The 14279-nt window shown below is 40.1% G+C and overlaps 1 protein-coding gene across 2 annotated transcripts in view; it reads right to left on the bottom strand.

The window, feature by feature from the left end:
* The window catches only part of sox6 (SRY-box transcription factor 6), a 126996-nt gene extending 118418 nt beyond the window's left edge, over window positions 1-8578 (bottom strand). The window contains exon 1 of one of the 2 annotated variants that reach the window (XM_080491128.1): window positions 8198-8578. The gene's annotated coding sequence lies outside the window, so the exon portion shown is untranslated. The remainder of the gene's footprint in view (window positions 1-8197) is intronic. The other variant, XM_080491127.1, reaches the window with a different exon arrangement.
* Window positions 8579-14279: the final 5701 nt, after the last annotated feature.

Here is a 14279-nt window from a genome sequence, read left to right as displayed (position 1 = left end):
GTGTGTGTGTGTTGCATGTGGGCGGGTGGCGTGTGCCAGAGTGGCTATCCCCTCAGATTGTCAAAGAGGCTCATGGGATATATACTACATGGGCCAAACCACAGGCTTTCTCTATCATTTCAGCAGATTTTCCTTTTTTTCTTCTTTTTTTAGTCCCATTGAGGAAAGAAATTATCACAGTTGGTACTTTCTTTCATTGTATTTCTCAAATTCTTCAAGAATTTTTCTTATTTCCTCAGTACAGCTGCACTTTGCTTATAGATGCAAGCCAATCATAGATTTCTAAAGTACAATATTTGAGACATTGCAAAAATGTTTTCATGGCCTCCCAACAGCTATTTTTTTTTAAGTGTGGTAATTAATTAAGTGTTCCTTAAGGAACAGGCAGATGACTTAATTTAAGTTTGTCGAAGGTCAAATTTTCCAAAATTAGCATCCCCATTACGGATATGGCCCAAGCAAGCACGCAATCGGACAGCTAAGATTTCTCTACTTATTTGGAAACAAATGTCATCTGCTTATTCAATATCATGACCGCGTTTAGCTTCACACAATATTTTTAAACTATCTCAAAAATACAAAATTGTTTATGTGAAATATTCTCTATTTGTGATTCATGATGAGAAAAAAAAAAAGAAGAAAGAAACAGTAAAACTTTCTTTGGCCAAAAAAGACCCGAGTTTGATTCACTTAACTTCAGAGGGATCTGAAGCAACATGAGCACTAAACATCATTATGTGTACAGAGTTTTCAGTCTTCGTAAGTCTCAGAAAATCTCCTCTTAGCTCATCTTTTCAGCAACAGGGCAACAACCCCCCTGCCTTTGCTCAGACGGTGAGAGAGGGAGAGAGAGAGAGAGAGAGAGAGAGAGAGAGAGAGAGAGAGAGAGAGAGAGAGAGAGAGAGAGAGAGAGAGAGAGGATAACAAAGACAGGCAGCGAAACAGACCAGTGCAGAAGCGAAAGCCTGTGGTTGGGTCTGCTGAAGACATCTTGTCATAATGCACATTAGGAGCAAAGCCTTGTAGGACATCCAAGTTAGTGTAAAAAGAAATTATTCAGAAAGGAAACAAAAGACCTGGGCAAGAGGAGACGCTATGGTTAAGTTCGTCAGAATTTTAGCCACAAGACCCTTTCCATCTCTTCCCCCACCCTCTCTCTTTGTCACTTTGATTTATTTTTGGCATCCAACATTAGCATTTTCCACAGGAAAAACTGTTGGGAATCTGAATTCTGGCTCAACACGTTCTTTTTCTTTTCCATAACTTCCTCGCCTGTTTTAGATGTCACAGTGGCTGCTCCATGATGCAAGTCGTTAGGGTTCTATCTGGAGAGCCGGGAATTATGAACTACGCTTTTGTTGTGAGACATGTCTCCAAAAATGTGTCCAAACCCAAGGATCATTTGGGCATTTACGCAATTACACGAAGACTTTGTGACTGCATTTAGTGAAATCTCATCCATGGAATGGGACAAATATATTTTCAAGCATTCTGCATCATTGATCAATGGGCCTCATCTGATGAAAGTGATCATGGAGACGTTGCTCTGGTGCACGGTAAAGAAAGTTATATGAAATAACATATGTTCATATTAAACATTTCCTAAAGTGTGCATCAACACACAGATTCGCACTCTTGCATGGACTCACATGCAAATATACCCACAGAAGCTTAGTTTGTAGTCTGATCTGAAAATAACTGCGCGCCAGCTCCAAACATACTTAGATCTGGATGGTGGAGTAATGAAGCCAGATTGACTGGCTTAGTAGCAACTATGGAGCATATTTAGCGTCTCATGTCAGATCAAGTTCAGCTTTAATAGACCGTTAAAGTAATTCCTAAGGGAGTTTTTTATTATTTTTTTCTGAAGTAGAGTTCCTCATAACAAATAAGAAATTTAAATGTGGTATGTGCTCCATGCCATAATTGCACTGCTTCTTCTTTATGAAAGGGTGAGGTTTTTAGGGCATTTTCACATTATATTTACATGAAAACTTTAAGTTTCACAGCTGCTCACGCTGGCTTAAGATATATTTTCATAAAGTTCTTTAAAGCTTCCTCCAAGGCAATGACTTGCCCATGGGATGGCCTGATCCAAACACAATGGGGAAGGGGGGGGGGTCACAAGGAAAGGGCTTGTTGTGCAGCTTTTGTGTGTAAGCAGCGCAAAAGCCCACATTACACTAATCTCTTTTCCCTTGTTCACTCAACACGCAATCTCGGGTCTTCAGAGCGTCTTCAGTTCTAGAAGGACAGAAATCACATGGGGCAAAAGATCACAGCTGATTTTTTTTCTTTCCTTTTTTGATTAGTCCCAGAATTTTACAGCAAGGTCACCCATGCACACATGTAATGACGATATATCTATTTATCTATGAAAGGCTAATACACTCACAAAAAATACTTTTTTTTTTTTCCTCCGACAGAAATAAAAGTTTAATGTGACTGCAGTCAGGGAAAGTAGCTTCGGAGTCAGTGTGAAAAAAAAAATGTTTAATTAACGGCATGACTGGTACTGTAGCTTTTATGCTTGTCACAAAAAGGAAGAGAAAACAAAATATTGAAAAAGAAAAATTAAATTCAGTACCTTGCGATGTCAAATAATGTGGTGATGTGGGCATTTGTTCGATACTCCGTCTAAACCAACCGGAATTATTGTCACACAACCTGACTGAGCCTCAGACTCTGTGTGTGTGTGTGTGTGTGTGTGTGTGTGTGTGTGTGTGTGTGTGTGTGTGTGTGTGTGTGTGTGTGTGTGTGTGTGTGTGTGTGTGTGTGTGTGTGTGTGTGTGTGTGTGTGTGTGTGTGTGTGTGTGTGTGTGTGTGTGTGTGTGTGTGTGTGTGTGTGTGTGAGAGAGAGAGTGAAAAGAAGAAGGAGGGAGATATTGAGCGTGCGCGTGTGCTCACTTGCTGGGTGTGCACATTTATTAATGCCCTTGTCCCTATTTCAATGAGTGTGTGTGTGTGTGTGTGTGTGTGTGTGTGTGTGTGTGTGTGTGTGTGTGTGTGTGTGTGTGTGTGTGTGTGTGTGTGTGTGTGTGTGTGTGTGTGTGTGTGTGTGTGTGTGTGTGTGTGTGTGTGGGTGTGTGTGTACATGTGCAGGGACTCCAAAATTCAGCATGTTTTAATTACTGGCCGGCTGCACTGTGTGTCTCTTTGATATGGAAATAGAGGCAACCATCTTCACACAGCCACTGTACAAATCTTCATCTGATTCATAAAAAACAATGAGCCCGGCTAATTCCTCCACCTGATTACAGTCCCAAGCCTGTGTCAGAGGCAGGCGACCACCAACGCCCTTCCAATTAATTCTACATTTTAATGTGTGATTTAAAAAAAAAAAAGAAAGAAAATCAACAGAGGCTCCTTCCCATAGCCCTGACTTTTGCATTTTGAAGTCAAAGTTAATTATCCACTACTATGCTATGGACCGAAAGAAAATGTCCAATTATTTTGAGAAAAACACATTTGGTGGAAGAGTGAATGATACAGATCAAAATGGGCCACTTAGGTTACTTGTGCAATTATACATCTCCTGTGATGACACACATATTTAGATTTTTTTTTTTTCATCTGTAATCCTTTAATGTCAGCAATACTGTTCACTTACAGCAGCCAGAGGGACACGGAGATCTAACAGACCCGGGGAAAAAAAAAGCACCGCTGCCCCTGATGATGTTCAGTAAGTGCTGGCGCACATAGGTGCGGTTTGTTCCTGAATAGAAAATCCAGTAATCCAGTTGAATCGTTGACATTACAAGAAGGAGAGAAGAAAAAAAGATCACTCCTCGTTACGTTAGAGGAAATTAGCCATCAAGTCTTAATGGAATACAAAATTTCAGATGCTTTCTCAATCTGCACTGGTGATCTGAACGGAATTGTCACAACTTTTCATGAACGGCCACGTATTTGGAGGTAGTCTCTTCTGTGCCCCAGCTGACCCTTGATTTCATTAGTTTCATCTTGGCGTAAAGTGACAATCCTGCAGACACAAAACAGCCACGATTCATCTTCTCACTTTAATTAGTGATCTGCTTAACTTGTCAGGAACTTCTTGTTGAAGGGAACAAATTCCCCCCACACACACACACACACACACACGCGCAGAAATGCTATGGCATATTCCCATCAGTTTTCATCATTGTTGAAATATTCTACAGCAAATTAGATAACACTTAGAAAGACAGATGCCACAACATGTGCTGCCACATTTATTATCTCCTGCGGTCCTCCAACCTTCTGCTGGCCCCCTCCTCTACCTTTACCAGGCCTGCTGTTGTTTACCTCTTCTCATCTTGTTTATCATCAGGTCTCAGCCACTGCAACCACTAAGACAGGGCGACTAGTACCTGTGTAACCCTCAGCCACCCCGCTCGCTTCACTCTCCCTGCCCACATCCTACCAACGTCCTGTCACTCGGAACAAGATTGCAGTCTCCTGAAAAACACAGTGCCTATGGAAAGATAACAGAATGTGCAAGGTCTCGGTTAAAGAGTCTAAATGACATTTTAGTCGGGAGCGAGGGAGCCGCTCTTTGGGATTTTGACATTTTGAATCAAAACCAACAGCAGCGTTTATTCGTGTCAAGAGTGAAGATATGCCTACAAAATAACTGGGAAGATGGAAAGTATCACTCATGCATGCACACATGCCAAGGTGTAAAGTGGCTCTCTCTCTTACACACACACACACACACACACACACACACACACACACACACACACACACACACACACACACACACACACACACACACACGAAGAATAAAACAATACATGAAATTTGAATATCGAGGCCTAAAAAGAGCAGTGAAGCATCTTTACTACTGTGCCATTGTATAAAAGAATCAATAATCTTCATTGTTCGCAAACAATTTTCGAATGACAGCTTGTGCCTGCGATGAGCTTCACACCTGCAGAAATCTATCAATACAAGAATCTTTTTTTTTTCTTCATTTCAAACCATGAAATCAGCTTATCGTGAGTGGAATTGATAGTACTATCATTAAAGAATTCAGTTTGGCAGGGGAATACACCCGGGTAAAACTGTTTGCAGAATAGCGAGGCCGTAAAACGAAACCTACACACACCAGCACTTTCATTTGCATCACGGTTTTTCTTAACGATAAATAACAGCAGATTTTTCTCAAAGCGGTGGATAAATCTCACTCGACCAATCCAGATCAAAGCTGATACAGGTGCACTTCAACACATTTTCCCCTTTTACAATAAAATTACAGCTATATTTACTGAAAATGACAAATTTATCTTGTGTTTAGAACATCAATCATGAATATTCAATGTGCACATACATGAGCAAGGCATTAAACATATCCAAACTATCCCCTTTTTGTTCTGCCGCCTGCCCCTTCTTTTATCCCACTAATGGATTGTGCAAGAGCTTTTAAGAAAAACTAGATGATGGGGACTTTTAAACTTAAAGAGTTCAATCAGTTTGTGGCATTTCTAAATTAGCCCATTCACCATGCAGAGTCATCTCTGTAAAGCTCTTCTGGGAGTGAATCATACAGGGGAAAATTCAAAATTTCAGCTGAAAATTGTGCATTTTTCCTTCTTCTCTTTCAGTATGGGAGACATTGGACTTGAACAGAATGCAGGATGTGTTTAGACAAGTGAGCCAGGTGGCTTTCTCCCTTCAAGCCAAAATGAAAGTCCTAGAATCTTTGAACTTACTGGCACATCAGCGTCAGCGACTCTATATCTTTATAGTGTGTCCAGGTGGGAAATGCTGGCTTATTTCTCAGTCCTGCACAAAAAGTCATGTCACCCCGAGATTCACCCGTGGATTTACTCCTTGAAAATATAGAAAACATGCAAGACCAGTCAGCATGTGGCACATGGGAAATAATCTATTAGCCCCACAGTTTGGTAAATGTCTTATAATGAAAAGCCACGCCAATGAAATTATTAGAATGGGTACAAAAAAAAAAAAGAAGAGTTACACTTAATATTTCTCCCGATTATTTTTTATTTTTTTAATGTGAGTTAAAAGTGTAACAATTACAAAGATGTGCATGAATAAAGAATGTGTAATAATTGAGACGCCATGTGCAAAAATGATTGAGAAATGTTGAATAAAAAGCGAGCGCGGTTGGCATCAAAGGGCTGAAATGCTGCTTTTCACTCTTTTTCTCGTGCGCTCCTTTTGGCTGAGCGACACGCTGAGCTGCACAAGCCGTCAGAGACAAACTCTTATAGAGACAGAGCCGAGTGTCCCTGTATAGCAATCAGGACAATGTGCTGAATGGGCAGTCTAATTATAAATGTGCCATTTAGACTTGCATTTGGTCTCCAGAACCGCCTTACCTTATGAGGAAAACCTGCCATGAACAGACACAAGACAGAGCAACTGTCCAAAAACAAAATGCCACAAGGAGAGAGAAGAGAAGAGAGAGAGAGAGAAAAACAAACCAAAACAACTTTACTCCGACACCGCAAAAGAGGAAAACACCGAGTTACACTCTGGAAAATTCGTTTCATTTGGTTGAAGGATTTTTTTTTTATTATTCAAAAACAGCGGGAGATAATCACGGGCTCATTAATCAGCCACAGGTGTGTTATTTATGTGGTCAGCATGCGCACGTGCCAAGTGTTTAAAGGACAGAGAAAAGGCTCGTGCAGCTTTTAAACAATTACATCAGAGGATTATTATCATCTTATTAAAATGTTATTATAACCCCCGCTGCAGTTTTGGAGGGGTGTTTTTTCCCCCTTTTTTTTATTGAACCGGGAGTGAGTCTAATTTTGGAAAAACGTGTTAAAATGACGTGCCGTCCCCGCGCTGCACGAGCTCCTGGTGTTTTTTTCTGTTTCACTCATATTTTGATGCTCCGTTTACGTTAAACAGAGAATAATAATTGATAATTGCAAACGGGAGATGACTCGCAATTGATGAAAGTTTCTACAAAAAAAAAAATCATTAACGTTCTTATCAAACATTTGAAATTACACGGGGGGGGGATAATCTAAACTGTAAAAAGAAGTGAGCATTAATTTTGAATTGTGTAAAGAATTGCGTTAAAGTCCAAACCGTTAATAAACACATGTGCACTATTCACAGGGAAACTTTTGTGTGTTTCCCCGAGACCGACGAGCTTCAAGAGCTCTCGGCTTAAATGGAAAACTGTCGGTTCGAGTGCATCTTCTCTACATGGACAAGCCTTGCGATTGTTGAATTTAATTTATGGCTTATGCATTCTTTAGAGGTCAATTCCCCTGACCCCACGAGAAAGTTAAGGGAGAGCAGATTCCCAGGGTGCACGGCGTCCAGAAACTCGGGGTTTCTGGCATTAAAGAGCAAAGTGTCTGCAGAAAACAGGCCGTTTTGACGGGGTAAAAAAAAAAAAAAAAAAAGAGTGCTGGAATGTATAAAGGTTTAATGAGACGTGGGCGCTTCAAATAAACTTGTCCACCTCACATGCAGAGAGAGGAAACCTACCGGGGCGCACGTCACTGTCAATGAATGGTACCGCTTTGTGGACAGAAGTGAAACTGCCACCAACATAAGAAAGTTACTGGACATGTAAACAAACGAGCAAAAAAAACAAAAAACCCAAAAAACCCACCGTCAGCCTTTCAACGTGTTGCATCTTATTAAGAATCGTATTTTCGTGACAGTGAGAACGTTATGTGTGACAGGAGTCCGGTGTTTACACTGTGCAGCCAGTGTCCGGCTGGACGGCTTCTCGGGGCTGAAATACACAAAGATATCAAAATATACAATACAGGATTTCTAACCGTCCGAAAATGACTTAATGTGTCGTGAAGTTTAGTTCTGGGTGAGTTTGTTGGTGAATATGCAGGAAATGTAGCGATTCCGAAGCGGAGCGGAGAAACTCCCGAGCCAGCACGCAGCGTGCCACGCTCGTCTCGCGTGTGTTTCGGCTTGTTTTGGAGCAAAACGGCGCACGAGACACACAATAACTAAAGTTGTTGACAGTCAATCTCCTCATCTTTAAAAAAAACAAAAAAACAAAACAAAACCGTGATTCCGTGGAAGCTTCACCCGCGTGTTACTTTGAGTGGATTTGTTTTGGAGCGAGATACGCGCGCGGTGCCGGGACATCTCACTGACAGCGGCTCGACTTTTAGGAATCAGCAGAAGAGACGCAGGCTGGAAAACATATCAGGGCAGCACATAGAGGCATGTTGGAAAGTACAACAAACGTGTTGTTTACCTTGAAGTTGTGAGTCGTGGTGGAAGGTAATTGTGCGTCCTTTTCTCCCGTGCGTAAAGAAAACTCGACTCGGCTACACTTTACTGAGAGAGTTGACTTGAGCGATCTGTTGAGCGAAAACTTACTGCTCACACGGGGCCATAGGAGGGGATCCCGCACGCTCTCTGGGAACTTCTGTTGTCCGACACTACAAGTACTTTTGTTGTTTTTCCTATCTGCTGTTTATCTCTCGCTCACACACACTCAGACGACAGAAGACGATGGGTAGAGCTGCTGTCAATCTTGGCAATCAATGCGCGCAGCCATGTCGCAAGTATTCAAAGCATTTCCCGTCGTGCAACATCAGAAAGTGAGTGGCCAGGGCATTGATCTGAGGAAGGCAAAGAGGCAGGACTCCCCCTCCTCCTCACAGACAGGAGATGAGAGAGAGAGAGAGCGAGAGAGAGAGAGAGAGAGAGAGGGGGGGGGGGTGGAGGAATAAACGCAGAGACAGGGAGGATGATTGTTTCTGGACGCTTTGAGGAAGTTTAATAAGCTTACTTAAATGAACATCTACAGACTTCACATTAAGGACTTTTCCCCTCCAGAGTTTCAGCAGTTGTGCTTTTAGTGACACGTTTTGACACTTTATTTTATTTTATTTTTTTCAATTTATCTCGTGAAAAAAAGAAGAGAGAAAAAAGAGGTGACCTTTCCAACTTCATTTTAGAATCACTACTTTCTTTATAGAAAACGCACATTCAGCTGATATGAGATAATGACAGCAGGTCAGTTAAACTGTTGTAGGGCGCTGTGGAGTTCACGGACTGTGTGTACTTGTGTGATACACAGTTTTTAATCACATCAATTAAATCAGCACCAGAAAAATGCCGACATGTCTAACTTTTTTAGATTGTAATATAAAACAACTATCTGATTGGATTTACACTTTAACAAAACAGTTTTAATTGTATTTAAATGACTTTAGATATCATGAACTGGATCTCATATTTTGTCAAAATGTGAAATTAAATGTTTGTAGATTGTGTTACAAAAGCCTTTGTATATATATTGTTTTATATATATTTAGGTCTGGATCTTTGAAATATAATCTAACTGCATAAACATTTTAGAATCCGGTTTGAATTGCATACATTTAAAAAATTAAAACAAAATCAAACAAAAAACAATATATGGGAAGTGGTCCGCGATAAATTATATTTCCAGCATCACATTTAACTTTTATATTACTCTGAGTAACACGTTTTCTGAGGTTTTTGTGTTTGTGGACACAGACAGAAAGCTTGACAAAAATGATAACTGTGTTGCATAATCTCATCACATTTATTCTAAAGAAATCTCACGTTTGATGTTAAAGAAAAAAAAAGAAGAAGAAGAAGAAAGAAAAACAATCCCGGGGTCCACAGGATAATCCAATAAGCCTACAGGTTGCGCTCACTCGTCAAACAAGCTCCGACAAAAATCTGATTGAACACATGTTTCAGATTATCAACTGTTTGTCAAAGAGGCCGCGGAAGGTGTCAAACAATAGAAATCTCAAAACAAATCTTAATACACTTAATGTCAGGAAAGCATTGAGACAAGTGTCACACAGGAGGAGTAATCAGTTCAAATCAGCATCATCTGGATATAAAGAGCAACATGCCTTAATTGTCAGATAATAGAAATGAGAAAGTTACTTACAAAGAGAGGAGACAGCAGGAGGAAATTCTGATTGTTAACAGCAGAGTGACATAGAACTAAAAGAGGGAGGAGAGGCAGAGTCAGGGAGAGGGTGACAGAACAGGAAAGGGGGAGAGAGAGAGGGAGAGAGAGAGAGAGAGAGAGAGAGATGGGGGGGGGGACGGGGGGTGAGAGAGGAAATACACAACTCAGCCATGATAACATCGTGTCAGCCCCTGACTCTTGTGCTCCTCACTTTTTTTCTTCTTCCAGGTGAAGTCAAACAAAACACAAGCTCCACTAAAGTTTATCCAAGCATCTGCGTAAAATATAATCCCCAATTTTTATCTGTGATGAGAAGTGTGTGAGGAAAGAAAGAAAGAAAGAAAGAAAGAAAGAAAGAAAGAAAGAAAGAAAGAAAAACTTACCTTGAGAAACTTTTCTTTCTGTGGACAATGAACTTGAACGCCTCCTGGAAGTCAGCACTATTACACTCTCGCTCAGTATCTCACTCAGGTTGGAACAGCTCTGTCTGATGAAATTATAAATAATCCTCTAACTGTCTGACACTGTGTTTTTCCACATCCATGCATGATGATTCTTATGTGATACTTGCAGTGAGAGGAGCTTCTTTGAGGAGCGGGGCTTTACTTTCATCGCTTCCAGTGAAACGAGGTTTGGACGTGTCTCATACGCCACCTTTTGGACATTGGGGGAAGTTCAGCCAAACGTCTTCTATCGAGCAACAACCAGACGACTGGAAAATAGACGAAATCCACTCGAGAGGGCTTCAACAATTTTCCTGTTTAGTGGTGCATTTTTAAAGCTTCAACTTGGATTTTTATAAAAGAACCATTTTGATTCACTAATTAAAACGCATCTGTGTGGCAAAGCTGATAACCTTTGAACCACCTTGATGTTGCAGATAATCCACATCAAAGAAGATGCTGTGAGTAGAAATGACCTATGGCATCAGTTTAGTCAGTTGTTTTTTATTTGATTTCATTGAATAGAAATGCAGCTCAGCAGGCGCCCATAGTTCTCAAAACACTGTGGAGGCTACTATCTTTAACAAAGAGTTGGGCGTTATGGCTTCCTCTTTATAGCTCAGATGTGTGTGTGTGTGTGTGTGTGTGTGTGTGTGTGTGTGTGTGTGTGTGTGTGTGTGTGTGTGTGTGTGTGTGTGTGTGTGTGTGTGTGTGTGTGTGTGTGTGTGTGTGTGTGTGTGTGTGTGTGTGTGTGTGTGTGTGTGTGTGTGTGTGTGCCTCCACGAAGAGCAAAAAAAGACAGTCCAACTTGTTGGGGGGTAAGGCAGACACATTTGCATACCCTGTGAGTCTTTGATGCATCTTGAAATTCAAGTCTAGCCCATAAATATTTGAGAAGGAGAGTGCATGAAAATCAACATTTTTGTTACATTAAATTAACATGTGTTCTTCTCCTGTTCTGCATGCTTAATTAGAGAGCACCATTCAGTCAGTGAGTGAGGATGAAGGGGGGGGGGGGGGGGGGGGGGGCTGCTTTGATTACAGTGCAACCCGAGCAGGTCTCAAAGGTGTGCAGCTGATTCATTCTTCGGAATACAGTGATTAGTAATCTCAAAGAGGAGGATTCACAATTATCTAAATTATAAAAGGAGAAGATTTTTAAATGTGCTCCATCACATCGTTCAGTCAGTCAGTGTAATGTGTGGGATAACCTCTTTATTTTAACGCTCATATTAAACATATATAAGCAGTTTATACACCGTTTGCGACTGGATTATGATCAGATTTATGCCGGTACAAGTACACATGAAGACATTTTGAACATTTCTTGAAGTCTTTGTTTGTATGTCTAATGAAGGATTCTTAAGTAGTGTAGAAAGGTTATACCGCATACAGGCTACTCCTCACCTTCACTTATTCACAAGGTAAACATCTTGCAGATAAACAGACGCATAATGTCTTGGAATTTAACTATGAAGAGGTTTGCAAGCATTTATGGTGAGAAGAAACGATACAACTAGCATGACATAAGAGCAGGTAGGTTGATCTGAGTTGAATGACTATATTTCATTTCTGCACTCAGCATCCTATTCAATAACGCCAAGCACAATAAGTGACTTTACAGTACAAGGGTAACTACAGTTAATATGTGGGTGGAAATTACATATCCGGGCACTTTTTATGGGTTTCATAAATCATATAGAGGGTGAATTATCTGTTTCTTGAAGGAAAGATGAGACCAGTACGTTCTGCCAATGAGTTTATCTATGTTGCCAACATTTTGGAAATCTAAATAAACAACCACCTGACTCAGTATTGTGTATTTGTGCAGTGTGGGTGCTCAGGGAAGAACGTAACTGCGTACTCACATATTGTAACAGCATTTTTAATGGATTGAATCAAACCTCATCCTGAAAGGGAGCGCTCGCTGCCACAGCAGTTCATGTTTTCACAATCACTGATGAGGTCCACTTGCAAAGGACCAACATCCTCACAACCAAACCATTACTGCATGTCAAATTATGCAATAAACTCAAACACTATTTGCATACATGCAAATCATCTGCCTCCCATTTGGACTCGCAATGTGGGATGCTCTGTTCTCATTAGTTGACCCAAATCTCCGACTCGTAACTCTGGATTTCATCAAAGTTTAGTCAGGATCTAATATTTCCTTTCAAGTTAACAGCGAACCACTGATTAATCATGTTGAAATAAGGAGTGCAACATGCCAATTCTAATTATATAGTTACCAGGGACATCATCATAATGTCTGTGCCAACAATACTACACATGTACACATATAGTGCAGACTAGTGATTATTGATCACCACTATAGGATGTATCATGTATTTTGAAGTCGAGTCAGTAATCGGGTTTGTTAAAAAAATTTTTTAAATCTTTATATCAATAATGACAATTTACCCACTATTTGTGTTAGCAAACAATGTAACATAATGTAATTCTATTTTTAAAGTATCCTTGTTTGAAAACCTGTATTCATTAATTGCTCATGCAATTAAAATAAAGCCTACATTTGCACTGTTCTATCTAAACATACACGATGCATAACCCTCTCACTTGAGTCACTAGATAAAGTACAATTAACTTAGTGTGTATGTGTGCATGGAGCTGAGAGATTAAAGAGGAGGCCCAGGGGGCATCTGCTTCATTTGCAAAGCAATCGCTTTTATGTACAAAAAGCCTAAATTCATTGTAGGTATTGTAAAAAGCCTTCCATTTAAAGAACATGAGATGAAGTCATTGTTTCATGTAAGAAAGCTTCTTTTCAAATCATACTAATCCATTTGGGTTCTCTTTAACACATTAAGGCAGAAACCACATTATTTAATAATACATTTATATATAATAATAATAATAATGATAATAATAATAATAGTAATATTGTAAAGATAATTGTTTTGCTTCCTGCACAGAGCTCAGCTGATGTGTTGCAGCGTGAGTCTAATTCAACCTTCCCTCTATTCTTTTTATAGCATGCACACATGTTGGGAAGAATATTCAGTGATTCCTAACTCTTTAATTATTCAACAAATTCCATTTCTTACATATTAAAAAATGTACCAAATGTGGAACTTGAAAATGATAAAACAGCATAAAGTACTATTTTGAAATCAAAGCACCTATTGCACTGGCTTTCTTGGCGTCGTATTTGTACAATTGGACTACAATCCGGATCCCCATGGTGTGCAAAGGAAGCGCCAGCTGTGTTTCCACTGTAGTCTAATCCTCAGACATTCACAGCAAGTAACAATAATATTTATGCGATTGAAATAGGTGTCACGGGGGATCGCTGTCAGATTTCTCCCGTCCTCCTCTCCTGTCATGGGAAAACTGGGAATATGTTTCAAATGCACTGCGGAGCGTCGTGAACAATAAAGATGTAAGAGCGAGGTCAAACTGCTCAGCATGGTGTCAGGAGACAATTTTAAACCCACGCCTGGCATTTAGAAAAAAAAGAAGAAGAAGAAGAAGAAGTTAAAGCCTCATCAGTGACACTTTAACTGTCCTGACATGACATGAGTGTTTCCTAATTGTGGATTTGAAATAAGACACTTTATTTACTCCTATTTATTATCTTCTCTTCACTTGTAGATAAAGAAAACTACTCTTGAACAAACATCCCTGTCAGGAGTCTGAGTTTCTGAAAAAAAAAAGAAGAATTTTTTTCTTTTCTGAAGCCAGTGAGTATTTAGTAAAGGATTAATGCGGGAGGCCTTGATTGCGTTTAACAGAACAGGACCCAATTAGCATAATAGGCCCTCTTTCATTCTCTTTGAAGTCCAGAGCATAGAATAACAAATGTATACGAACCACCAGCCAAACGTCAATACATGGAAATGCCACAATCCTCAGTGGAGGGTCTGGGTGAATTTCTGCAGGAGGAGGGGAAAACATTCCTTCTTTTTTTT

This window comes from Lipophrys pholis, assembly GCF_963383615.2.
Source record: "Lipophrys pholis genome assembly, chromosome: 2".
Classification (NCBI taxonomy): domain Eukaryota; kingdom Metazoa; phylum Chordata; class Actinopteri; order Blenniiformes; family Blenniidae; genus Lipophrys; species Lipophrys pholis.
The sequence above is the reverse complement of the archived record's forward strand: the minus strand, read 5'-3'. Positions and strand labels throughout refer to the sequence as shown.